Raw genomic sequence first — 14,176 nt, 5'->3', positions numbered from 1 at the left:
TCCAAGTCATTTCTATGTGAAAGGACAACTGGTATACAGACTGGTTATTCCCACCCAGACATTCAGGCAGCATTTAAAAAGTGAGGTGGCCACTTCAGGGGAAACAACTGGGAGTATTCATCACCAAGATTCAAGCTACCACCAAGATCACAATGGTTTCCGTGAAGATTTTACATGATGCTATATAATTTTTGACATAGCTGTGTAAACACATATGCACGTGTGGGGGGAACCTATAAAAGCAGGTTCCACCCACTCTCTCTCTCTCTCTTCCTGCATGGTCATCCCATAGGCCTGTGCACATCTTTCCTGTTCCCTTCCCTTAATAAACTCTTAGAGTGGGTTTTGTTGTGCCTCATGGCTTCTCTCTTACGGTAAACAGCACTGTTTAATAAATAACATTGTGCTGTGACTTGGATAGGTGGATCTCTGAGTTTGAAGCCAATCTGGTCTCACAGTGAGTTCCAGGACAGTCAGGGCCGTGTAGAAAGACCCTGTCTCAAATAAATAAAAAAAAAATTTACAAAATGAAGAAAGAAAAAGAAAATGATTTGAATTCCTTGTTGGTAACACAAGTTTTATAGTATTTAGTTAAATAAAAAGACATATTTGATTTTTTTTGCTTTTTGTTTTTGTCTTATTTTACTTTATTTTTTATTTTTTTGGCTTTTTGAGACAGGATTTCTACGTGTAGTTTTGGTGCCTGTCCTGGATCTCCATCTGTAGACCAGGCTGGCCTTGAACTCACAGAGATCCGCCTGGCTCTGCCTCCCAAGTAATGGGATTAAAGGCATGCGCCACCACTGACTGTCCTTTGTTTTGTTTTATTATTTATTTATTTTTTAAAGATTTATTTATTTATGTATACAGTGTTCGGCCTGCAGGCCAGAAGAGGTCACCAGATCTCATTATAGATGGTTGTGAGCCACCATGTGGTTGCTGGGAATTGAACTTAGGACCATTGGAAGAACAGCCAGTGCTCTTAACCTCTGAGCCATCTCTACAGCCCCCTTTGTTTTATTTTTTTAAGATTTATTTATTTATTATGTATACAGTGTTGCGCCTGCATGCCAGATCTCATTACAGATGGTTGTGAGTCACCATGTGGGTGCTGGGAATTGAACTCAGGACCTCTGGAAGAGCAGCCAGTGCTCCTTACCACTGCCATCTCTCCAGCCCTGTTTTATTTTTAAGAGTTTCTCCATGTAGCTGTGGCTGTCCTGGAACTCACTTTGTAGATCAGGCTGACCTCAAACTCACAGAAATATGCCTGCCTCTGCCTCCCGAGTGCCAGGATTAAAGGCGTGCCACCATGCCTGACTAAGATTTTTCTTTTTTAACTTGGAGACATAGTTTCCCAGACTGGTCTTAAGTGTGTCTCAATGTCCTGCGTAGCTAGGATTCCAAGAATGTTGGTCCCGTTTCTCATTACTGCCAGTCACCAAAGCAACTTAAAGCAGGCAGGGCTTATTTTGGCTCAGAGTCTGAGGATATCATGGCGGGAAGCCATAGTGGCAGGAATGTGAACAGCTAGTCACATTGTGTCTGCAGCCAGGAAACATGATGAAGGGCTCTAGCAGGTCTGAGCATGGCAAACATGGCTCTGGCAGGCCTTGCCCTTCCCCCACTCCCTCTGCAGTCCTAAAGCTAGTCCCAAGGTCTATTCCCTCATTTGTCACTTCCTCCTCCTGAAGCTGACCACCAAGGTCCAGTATCAGTACTGAAGTCCAGCCGTCAGAAGCCCCCTTTGGCTATCCTAGTTAACAAATCCAATCAAAATTAACCAGCTCATCCTCACAGGGGTTTTCCCTTCTTCCCGTGATAAACTGCCATTTGCCTACAGGCCACATCTGTTTCCTGTCTGTCCAGAGGCAGTCAGTCCTTTGTCCCTCTGGAGCAAATATTCATCTTGCTCCTTTTCCCTTCTCCCTAGTCCTCTGTCTTCTGTCTTTGTCTCTTCCTCCCCGCCCTTTGTCCCTCTGGGGCACATGAATCTCATTTGTGCTGAGAACTTGGTCTTGGTGTGTCCTGGACCCACTCTGGTCCTTTCACAGAAATGAATGTTGGTGCTCAGCTTATGTTTTCTTCTTCTATTGTTTCTTTCTTTCTTTCTTTCTTTTTTTTTTCTGGTTGGTTGGTTTGGTTTGTTTTTTGTTTTTCAAAACAAGGTCTTTCTACATAGTCCTGGTTGCTCTGAAACTCACTATGTAGACCAGGCTGGCCTCAAACCCAGAGATCCGTCTGCCTCTGCCTCTGCCTCTGCCTCCCAAATGCTGGGTTTAAAGGTTTGTGCTATCACCATCTAGGTACCTTTTTTTCTTTAAATATTATTTTATTTTGTTTATTTTTATTTATTATTTATTTTGGTGGGAGGTTGTTTTGCGGTGTGTGTGTGTGTGTGTGTGTGTGTGTGTGTGTGTGTGTGTGTATGGAAGCCTGAGGTTGATGTGGTGAATCATTCTCAATAGCTCTTCCACCTTGATGTAATTCTACCTCACTCACTAAGGCAGGATCTCTCAGTTAAAACCAGAGCTCACCAAGATGACTAGTCTTCCTAGCCACCTTGCTCAGGGGATCACTTGGCTCTGCCTTCTGAGGCCAGAATTACAGATGGGACTCCAAGCCCACCAGTCGTTTTCATGGTATAAGTGAGAGCATGGTGTAGCTACCAAACAAGACCATTCCATGGGTAGAAAGAAAAGTGTATTGGGCATCAAACTGCTCAGGCTACCTCCTGGCAGGGTCAAGGGGACACGGAGAGAAGAAAAATGACAGAAAACCAAGAGGATTTCATATGACAGTCAGTAGGCTGGGGGCCTTTGAGCTGGTACAGGCTGTTGGGGAACTAGATGCCTTTGCCCCGAGGAGTTGACTTTTGGGGGTGGATTAAGAGATGTTCCTGGTAAATAGAAACAGCCTTTAGGCTTCTGTTTACCCAGCAATCCTTCTGTTTTCCTGGCCAAAGTAGAACATTGTCACCAGCACTGCCATATTGGGGTGTTTGGGACATAACACATGGGTTCTGGGATCCGAACTCCTGGTAAGCTCCTTAACACTGAACCATCTCTTCAGCCCACTTACAGGGTGGTCTTCCTACTTGAATTAACTCAATCTAGAAACCCCTATACAAACATACCTCAAGGTTGCCCCCTAGGAAGTGATTCTAGACCTTGTTAAGTTGACACTAAATATTAATTGTCACAACAGGCCTGCACCACTGGGTCTGTGTGTGTAACGTATTCCCTCAAGTCCTTTGCACATGCGTGTGCAATGCCCTTCCGTCATTTTCACCAGGCCATCACCCTCTTTGTGTCCTCTCTTACCTCCTGCTAGTGCCCAGCTCCTCTCTAGTTTTAAATTTTTTATTATTAGAGTGTGTGTGTGTGTGTGTGTGTGTGTGTGTGCACGCGCAGCACACATGGAAGTCAAAGGGCAGCTTTGTGGAATCAATCCCAAGGATCAAGGCTCAAGTAGTCAGGCTTGCACTGTTGGGCAGCACACCCTTCACCTGCTGACCTGTGCCATTGGTCCAGGGCCCTCCCGCATTTGTGGGGTTTTGTTGTTTGTTTGTTTTGCTTTGTTTTTTTAATCTAGATTCATCTTGGATAAATGTATAAGAAGTGAAGTTTAGGTCAGACTCCTTTTTTGGCCACATGTGTTTGTCAGTTCCAGCACCATTTGACAAAAAGACCAAGGTTTCTTCATTGAATTTGTTTCTTGTTTTGTTCTGTTCCTGAAGCTGAAACCTTATACTTGTTAAGAAAGTATCCACTCAGCTGGGCAGTAACGAAAAACCACAAAAAAAAAAAAAAAAAGTACCCAAAAATCTCAAGCCCTTGAATTTACTTTGTATGTTTGTAAAAAAAAAAAAAAAAAAAAAAAAAATTAGTAAATTATGGGCCAACCTGAGCTACAGACTCCCACCTCCAGAAAGCAAATCTGCTGGGTGTTGTTAGCATCTATGTCTAGGTTTGCTCTTCTGTTCACTGACCTCCATCCTCTCCACCTACTGCACTGCATCGATTCTACACTAGTACCACGGTTTCTCTATGGACCATTTGCCCCAAAAGGCTCCTGTATTGAAAGCTTGGTTGCTGGTACCAGCAGCATTCAGAGATGGGGCTTGGGGGAAGTGACTGGATCCTAGGGCCCTGTCCTCAGGAACAGACTGACCCACAGAGAGATTCAAAGTGTGACTAGGCTATTGAAGAACTGGTGAAAGGACCAAGCAGATGCCATAACAGGCTGCTCAGTCTTCTCTCAGAGATCAGGCCTCAATTTCAGTTTCCTGAGACTTGAGCAAGCAGTTTCTGGGAGGGCCATGAACAAGAAAGTCCTTGCAGTAGCTCCCTTTCTGCACGTACTCTGACTGCTCAAAGTTCAGCCAGATGTTTACTTTCTGGGGCCCCTCACCAACTTAGAGTTATGTGCAGTACGTGCTTGGCCAGCCAGCCCCCATGGTGGCTCAAGGACAAAGCCTGGGACTTGTGCTGGACTGCCCCCAAAGTAATAAATTGTAACCACCAACCAGTAAATTCAAAGGTTACATACCCTCACCCAATTAAAAGAGAACAGAGATAGAAATAAACCAATCCGAGTTGCACCCGTGCAAAACTCCCCCAACCCCCCTGAAGGGCTTGTGGATTTTGCCTTTAAAAAGCTAGCCACACAAAGAAAAAGTAAGTTCCTCCTGGCCTCACGGTTACTACGAGTGAGTGCTTTGGATCGAGCTTCCCTGCCCGCGGCTTGTAAACAAACAGAAATAAACCATGCTATTGCATTCTGAACCTAAGGTCTGTGGTGAAGTCTTTGGGGTCCCAATCTGGGCATAACACCGGAAGCATGAGAGTTGTCCTGGTCCCAGGTCCTATCTGATTCCATTTCCTGGATGCCATGCTGTTCTCACCACAGGCACACAGCAATGGACCCAGCCAAGCATGAACTGAAACACCTGAACCCATGAGCCAGAACCAATCCTCCCGTGAAGCTGTTTTCTCTAGTATTTGGTCACAGTGCCAAAAGGTCTAATATGAGTCATTAGTGTGATAAATTTTGAGACCAGGAAGACTGATCTTGTATCCCTTTCAAAAGGTGTGCTATTTGACAGCAATGATATCTTACTGCACACTGACTAGCTAAACCCCAAATACTGACATCATCAGATGAGGACAGGGGTGTGGAGCAACAGGAGCACTCATCTACTGCTTATGGGAACGCAGGATGGCACATGTACTTCAGAAAACAGAATGGCAGTTTCTTACCAAACTTGAGGGGTCCCTGAAGGAGTCATGGCAGGCGGGGAAATGAACTGCCAAGAAGTTCAGAAGAGAAGAGAATGAAAACTCAATTCAGCCCGATTTAGTCTGCCAGGCTGGATCAAACTTTACAGAGTCTGATGCCGGGCAGTTTATTGCCAGCATTTTTAAACAGTTGAATTTGGGGGAAAGTTTCCAGGTAACAATCATTCCAATTCCAGGTGTACAATAAAGTTTAATGTGTGACTACATAGAAACTCCTTTGCAAAATACATGTGACCATGAAGATGGGATCTCTAACTAAAGGGCCCAGAATCTGGTGTGGTTTCTGACGGAGACACCATAGAGGTCAGCAGACCATAAAATACATGTGACATCTTCCCTAAGGATGAGCTCTGTTAACTGGGAGCTAAAGATAAAGCTCTAGGGAGGGAGAGTCTGGATAAACATTTTGGTGGATTTGGGTGAAGTTTGTCTCTATAGCAAAAGGTGGGTGAGGTCTGCCGCCACGGATAGCAAAAGGGTCACAGAGTCATCAACAATATTCACTCCCAGCCTTCTGGGTGGAAAACAGGTTATTTTCTCCTTTGAGGAGAGGCCTGTGTGTATATAACATTCCTGGTTCCCCTAGTGATCTGTGGGCACAGGAACCTCTGTGCCTCCAACAGAAACTAAAATTGTCTTACAATGCAATCCATTACTGTAGGAATTCACCCAACTGAGCAGAAGACATGTCCACACAAAAACCTGGCTACAATGCTTGTGGCAGCTTTGTTCAGACTTGCAAAAACTTGCAGGGAAAGATGACCTTCAGTAGGTGAATGGATAAACTATACAGTAGAATAGTCAACAGTGGTTAAATAAAATAAAAGAAATAAGCTATTGAACCATAAACCGAGATAGAGAAATCTTAAATGTATATTGACCAGTGAAAAAGACAATCCGAAAAGGACCCAGAATTCATGACTCCAACTCTTGGACCTTCTAAAAATGGCAAGAAGTCTGAAGATGATATAAATAATGATTACCAGAGGTCAGACAGGAAGGGATAAACACGGGGCCACAAGCATTTAAATCGAATAAAACTACACAATAATAATATAATGGTGAATGAAAAAATTACACACTTTCCAAAATGTGTAGAGCTAACACAAATGAACTCTAATGTGCACTATGACCTTGAATTAATATTGTACCAATACTGTTGTCCAGCAAGTGACAACAATCTCCTATCACTCTAATATGGAGGAAGGAGTGTGCAGAGGAGGTGGTTAGTGGAAATTGGTACTAGGTTGTTTATTTATCACTCCTTGTGTTTGTGCACATGCATGTGTGCATGCCATAGCACATGTGGAGGTCAAAGGACAAATTGTAGGAGTCAGTTCTCTCCTTCCTTCATCTTGGTCCCGTGGATAAAACAGGCTTGGCAGAAAGCACTTTACTCATGGAGTCATCTGGCCTGTCCACTTGTGCCGTCTTGTTTTGTTTTTCTTGTTTTAGCAGATTATTTTTGCTTTGTTTCTTTGTTATTTTGAGACAAGGTCTTTCTACATAGTTCTGGCTGTCCTGGAACTCACTATATAGATCAGGCTGGCCTCAGATTCACAGGGATCCACCTGCCTCTATCTTCCTAGTGCTGGGGTTAAAGCGTACACCACCACACCTGGCCATTTTATTATTTTTAATTATGTGTGTGCATACGTGTCTGTGTGGATTTGTGCATACAGATGCACATGCCTACAGAAACCGGAAGCTTCTGATCTGGAGCTGGAGTTACAGGCGGTTGTGAGCTATCTGATACTGCACTAGGAACTGAACCTGGGTCCTCCGTAAGAAAAGTATGAGCTCACTGCTGCGCCATCTCCAGCCTCTCAGTGCTATTTTTTAAGACAGTCTCCTATGGTCCAGGCCAGCCCCAAACTTTATATGTAGCTGAGGATGACCTTGAACTCCTGACCTTCCTGCCTCTGTTACTCATGTGCTAGGACTGTGAATATGGGCCACAACATCTGTCTAGACCTTCCAGTTGTATGTTGAGGCTATTTTAAAATCTGAGTCAAGATTGTTCCTAGCTGAGCTGGGGATATAGCTCAGTGACAGAGCACTTGTTTAACTTATGTGAGGGTCTAGGTTCAGTCCCCAGGACTGTGAACAAAACAACAAACGAAAAAGAGTGTTCATAATTGCTTTGAAGTATTTTAAAATTTTTATTGATATGTGTATGTATGTGTGTATGTGTGTGACACATGTGTGCTGGTGTCTGCAGAGACAGGAGGAGGGCGTCAGATCTCTTAGAGCTGAAGTGACAGGCAATTGTAAGCCACCCAGTATGGGTGCTGGTGGGAACCCAACTCAGCTCCCCTGGAGAGGCAGCGAGCATTCTTAACTGCTGAGCCATCTCACCAGCCTGTTCAAGCCTGCTTTAGAGCGGCTGTTGTTCTAAAATCTCTGTCACAGCGGTGTTGATATCTATTCACTGTCTTCACAAATTTGATTTGAGATCTTCCTGAGTCTTGGTATGAGAAATGATCTTTAGTTGAAGACTAAACATTTAGAGGCAGAGGCAGGTGGATCTCTGAGTTCCAGACCAGCCTGGTCTACAGAGAATTCAGGACTACATAATGAATTCCAGGACAACCAGGACTATGTAGTGAGACCCTGTCTCAAAAAAAGAAAGACGGGGGGGGGGGGGTGCTGGAGAGATGGCTCAGAGGTTAAGAGCACTGGCTGCTCTTCCAAAGGTCCTGAGTTCAATTCCCAGCAACCACATGGTGGCTCCCAACCATCTATAATGAGATCTGGTGCCCTCTTCTGGCCTGCAGGGATACATGCAGGCAGAGCGCTGTATGCATAATAAATCTTTAAAAAAAAGAAAGAAAGAAAGACAGGAAGGAAGGGGGAAAAGGAAAGTAAATATCTTGTGTTTCATGGGCCTCCGAGGTTGGAGAGATTTCTGGGTGGTTAGGAGCACCAGCCACTCTTGCAGAGGACCAAGGTTCCATTCCCAGCACCCACATGGCGGCCTTCAGCTGTCTAACTCCAGCTCAGCTCCAAGGGGTCCAGTGCCCCCTTCCGACCTCTTTGGCCACAACATACACGTGGTGCACAGACATGCATGCAGACACTTATACACATAAATAAGTCTAAAAAGCAAAAGAGGACTGGAGCTTGTTAACCCTTGGATTTTAAACCGACTCTAGCTCAGCAGCATGTGGAAGTTGTGTTCCTGAGCACTGCCAGGCTAATTCCTGCTGGGCCTTTGGAGACACCAGCAGGGCTGGGGCTCTTTGTGCTGCTGGGTTGAGCAGAAGTGGTTACTGCTCGGGGCCCATCACCTCCCTAACTGGGCCTGAGGCTCCAGGTCTCCATGGACATTGGTGTGTGTGTGTGTGTGTATGTGTGTGCGCGCGCGCCTGCATGTACCTCAGGGCCAGAGACTGTCCTCGCTTTCCAAGCCTCCTCTGAAACCACACCAGCAGAGGCAAGCTCTGCCACATGGAGGCTGGCAGGGCCAAGAGTCCAGGTTCCACAGCCCTTTCTGGGTTATTTGACTGGGATGGTGCAAGTCTTGTTTAATTGCTAACTTTTCTATCTTTCCTAAGCTGCCATTTCTGGGTCCTCTGACTGAGAGAACAGGCTCTCTTGACCTGTCTCCACCTGTTAGATTCCAGATTGCCAACTTTTCTAGCACCTATCTTTGGCTAGCTGAGGGAGAAAGGAAATGTGGGGTTATCCTTGGATTCTGGGGTTTCTACTCAGTATTCCTTCATCCCTCCATTTTTCAGAGTCTTCTTATATTTTTTCCAACATAATATTTTTATTGATAGTTTTGGTTTTGCTCAATTACTGGGCAAGCCTCAATGAAACATTTCACTAATAGGATAAGAATTTATACTGTATCAAACTGATAATAGAAAAATAAATAAATTAATAAAAAAAGAAAAATATTTTTATTGATTACTTGGGAATTTCATACAATGCACCCGATCGCTTCCCATTCCTCTCAGGGCCACCCTCCCAACCTTGCACCCTCCCCCAAAAAAGAAAAAATACACCAAGCCCAATTTGTGTTGCCCATATACTTACTGGAGCATGGTCAAACTCCCAGTGGCCGGCCTCTTAAAGAAAACCAAGTCCTTTCCCACCCCATCCCACCCCTGCTGGAAGCCATCAACTTCGAAGAGCTTGTGTATCTTTATCACAAGTTTCAAGGACTCGCTTCAGTAGCTGTCTGGACTGTTTTCGTTTTTTTTTTTTGGGGGGGGGGTTGTCATAGAAGCCTTCAATGTCTCTCATTCTCAATTATGAGTCTGCTTTCATCGATACCACTGCAAAAGAAGTTTCCTTGCCCATAACAGCCAATGGCAGCATGGATCATGGACTTCCACACGGACTCCAGTAGCGGCACAGATTACAGACCTCAGCATGGTCCCCATGGCGGCATGGATGTTGGACATCAACACGGCCTCCAGCAGCAGCATCACCAGGGACACATGGAGTCTAGCAGCAGTGCGGACCATGGAGATCAGCCTGGTTGCAGCAAGGACGTGGACACCAACACGGCCTGCACTTCGAGTGGGCTTAATTTAGAAAATGAACCGTTCTTCAGCCCTGCACTTCGAGTGGGCTTAATTCAGAAAATGAACAGTTCTTGAGGTAGGGTATCTTTTTTTTTTTCTTTCTTTTTTTTTTTATAGAAAAGCCTCATGGAGCTTTTTCTTGTTCTTGTTGTTGTTTTATTTTTTAAACATTTATTTATTTATTTATTCATTTATTTATTATGTATACAGTGAGTGTTCAGCCTGCAGGCCAGAAGAGGGCACGAGATCTCATTACAGATGGTTGTGAGCCACCATGTGGTTGCTGGGAATTAAACTCAGGACCTCTGGAAGAGCATCCAGTGCTCTTAACCTCTGAGCCATCTCTCCTTGACAGATTTTCCCCCCCTTCGGTTTTTTTGTTTGTTTGTTTGTTTACTTGTTTGTTTTGTTTTGTTTTTCGAGACAGGGTTTCTCTGTGTAGTTTTGTGCCTTTCCTGGGACTCACTTGGTAGCCCAGGCTGGCCTCGAACTCACAGAGATCCGCCTGGCTCTGCCTCCTGAGTGCTGGGATTAAAGGCATGCGCCACCACCGCCGGCCGTTTTTTTGTTTTTTGAGACAGGGTTTCTCTGTGTGGCTTTGGAGCCTGTCCTGGATCTCACTCTGTAGACCAGGCTGACCTCGAACTCACAGAGATCCACCTGCCTCTGCCTCCCGAGTGCTGGGGTTAAAGGCGTGCACTACCACCACCCGGCTCATCTAGGATATCTTGTTGCTCAGAGCCCGGGTGATGTGCAGCCGGGAAGAGCCCTTGTGAGCTCCAGGTTGCTACACACCACCCTGCCCCGCCCCCCATTCAGCAAAGACATGACTTTGCCCATCGCAGCCTCGCTCCCACACCTGTCAACGCAGCACCTGTTACACTGTCTTACTCCACCACGCATGCGCTGCACGTTCCACCATCTTTCCCACCTCTCTCCATCACACATTCATCCACCAGAGTGGCGTTGCAAACTGCTGTGTGTCACAGTGTATTTTTTTTTTTGTCCAAACAACTTTACATGCAAATACTTACTGCAATGAGTCATTGGTCTTGTTCAAGGTTTCTGGTTTCTGAAGCACCATAAATACTGGACTCAGACTCATCTGATATCTGGGATATCCTGTTGCTGCCCCAGAGTCAGGGTAATCTTGCAGCTGGGCCACATAACTCGGGGAAGGATCTACACGAGGTCCGGGCCCCTGCACACCTCCCTGCCCGCGGTGCCAGCTGTCCCTCAGACTCACCTGGTACGACCAGACCATCGTGCTGGAAGCCTGCAGGCAGAACTACAACCCCTTAGCTCTCCTTCCCCAGCAGGGTGAGCAGCCTGAGCTGCAGCTGTGGCCGCTCCAAGGTGCAGGCCAGGACTGCGGGCCCAACATGCCAAATCCTATTTGGCAACAACATGCTCCTTTGTCCCCTGTGGCTGCGCTTCCATACCTGTCACAGCCACTGCTTCTCTCCACCTTGTGCGCGGTTCTGCTCCACCATCTTTTTCCTGATTTCAGGAGACCACTTTCTAAAAGCATCTTCCCCATAAGCCTGCGGCTTTTGTTTGTTTTAGTTGTTCGGGAGATTCTGGGTGCTCTGCAGACTCACCCTCTGCTGACTCCTCTTCCCCTCGAGGCTTCCGTTGGTCTCTCAGGCTCCCCAGAGCAGCTGCACAGTCCTAAGGATGCCTGCGGGTGCAGCCAACTTAAAACTTTAGATATATCTTAAATTTTATTTACTTATTTATTTTGGTTTTTTGAGACAGGGTTTCTCTGTGTAGCCCTGGAAATCAGTTTGTAGACCAGGCTGAACTCACAGATATCTGGTGTAGTTTCATGCGGGTCCCTGGAAAGAAATACAGAGGCACCTTAAGGATGAAACCTTTACCTTTCCAGCTGCAGGGGGATCAGTCTCTCCGGACTGACTCACTCCTAGCTTCCCCCCCCCCCAGACAGAGTTGTTTTTTTTGTTTTGTTTTTTTTTTAAGATTTATTTATTTATTTATTTATTTATTTATTTATTTATTTATTTATTTATTTATTATGTGTACAGTGTTCTGCCTGCATATATGCCTGCAGGCCAGAAGAGGGCACCAGATCTCATTACCAATGGTTGTGAGCCACCATGTGGTTGCTGGGAATTGAACTCAGGACCTCTTGAAGAGCAGCCAGTGCTCTGAGCCATCTCTCCAGCCCCCTTTTTCCAACTTCTTTCTGTTTTGTTTTGTTTTTTGTTTTTTTGAGACAGGGTTCCTCTGTGTAGCTTTGCGCCTTTCCTGGAACTCACTCTGTAGTCCAGGCTGGCCTCGAACTCACAGAGATCCGCCTGCCTCTGCCTCCCGAGTGCTGGGATTAAAGGCGTGCGCCACCGCCACCTGGCGATTTTCCCTATTTCTTACTAAGAACGAAGATCCTACATATCATTTTATATACCTATAGATCTGTATCTGTAGAGATATCTATGTCTATATATCAATAGATCTATAGATATACATGTCTATCTATATATAGAGGTCCAGGTACACAGCTTTAATCCCAGCACTCAGGAGGTAGAGGCAGGTGGATCTCTGCTGGGGGAGTTCCTGCAGAGCTGCAGCTGGTTTGATTCCAGAGTGTTAGCACCCAGCTTTGATCTGCCTTTTGTGTCCTACCGGTACATTCTGTGTGAATCTCATCTGAGAGTTTTCTAAAGGTGCAAAGCCTATGCAAGCCTTGCCTGGGGGACAATCAGAAAACATTGATATTCTTTAACTGAGAACTTGCATTTGGCATTGTCTCTTTGGGGAGCTTAGATAAGGGGTTTTGGGATATGGAAATTAACTTGCTAAAGGTGTAAATTAGAGAACAATAAAAAAAAGCCCTTTGTGCTGGGCATGGTGGTGCATGCCTTTAATCCCAGCACTTGCGAGGCAGAGCCAGGCGGATCTCTGTGAGTTCGAGGCCAGCCTGGACTACCAAGTGAGTTCCAGGAAAGGTGCAAAGCTACACAGAGAAACCCTGTCTCGAAGAAAAAAAACAAAAAACAAACAAACAAAAAAAAAAACCATAGTAGGACAGTGGGGTATATGAAGTTGGAGGACAGTAAGTCAGCCACCCATGTGACAGATGAGTACAGACAACAGCTGACCACCATGGAGACACTGGAGGCCCTCAAGCTTCACCTAACTGTGAAGAACAGGCTCTGAGCAGGGCTCCTTTGGTATGGGGGTGTAGTTTGAGGAAAAGGCAGACACAAGAGTCTCTTTGCCTCCCCACCAGCGAAGAAAGAAGCCAATCCCTTCCTCTCACTTTTTTGGTAGAGTGTGGTGGCACACGCCTTTAATCCCAGCACTTGAAAAGAAGAGGCAGGCAGATATCTGTAAGTTCCAGGCCAACCTCGCTCGGCTACAGAGGGAGTTCTAGGCCAACCGGGGCTACATAATGAGACTTTATCTCAAAAATAATTTTTTTTTGTTTTTTTTTTTTTTGTTTTTTTTTTTGTTTTGTTTTTTCGAGACAGGGTTTCTCTGTGTAGCTTTGCGCCTTTCCTGGAACTCACTTGGTAGTCCAGGCTGGCCTCGAACTCACAGAGATCCACCTGGCTCTGCCTCCCCAGTGCTGGGATTAAAGGCGTGCGCCACCACCGCCCGGCTTCAAAAATAATTTTTTACACTATATTATATTGTGTGTCGAGCATGCCTCTCCCGCTCTCCCCACAAGCCTTTCCTGACCTTCCTGCTTTCAACTCTATTTGTTCCTCTAACCGATTTCATTTCTGTGTCATTTCATATATACTATATATGTGTATATGATTTTATGTGACATTATGAAAATGCGGGGGGCTGGAGAGATGGTTCAGAGGTTAGGAACACTGGCTGTTCTTCTAGAGGTTCTGAGTTCAATTCCCGGCAACCACATTGTGGCTCACAACCATCCACAATGAGATCTGTGTACTCTTCTGGCCTGCAGGGATACATGCAGGCACAACACTGTATACATAATAAATAAATCTTTGAAAAAAAAAAAAAAGAAACAAAATGTGGGAACTGCAATGTCTGAAAACCTTTAATATTTGTCTCCCTAAACTTGGCTTAATCCTTTTAACATGAATATCTCCAGTTGCTTCCATTTTCCTACAAATAACATGACTTCATTCTTCCTTTCTTTTTGAATATTTATTTGTTTTATGTGTATGGATGTTTTCCCTGCATCCATATATGTGCCTAATGCAGTGGTTCTCAATCTGTGGGCTGTGACCCTTTGGGGGGTCAAACGACCCTCTCATAGGGGTTGCCCAAGACCATCAGAAAACGCTGATATTTATATTATGATTCATAACAGTAGCAAAATTATGGTTATGAAGTAGCAAC

The sequence above is a fragment of the Peromyscus eremicus genome, chromosome 10 (assembly GCF_949786415.1).
Source record: "Peromyscus eremicus chromosome 10, PerEre_H2_v1, whole genome shotgun sequence".
Lineage (NCBI taxonomy): Eukaryota > Metazoa > Chordata > Mammalia > Rodentia > Cricetidae > Peromyscus > Peromyscus eremicus.
Note: the sequence above shows the minus strand (reverse complement) of the source record.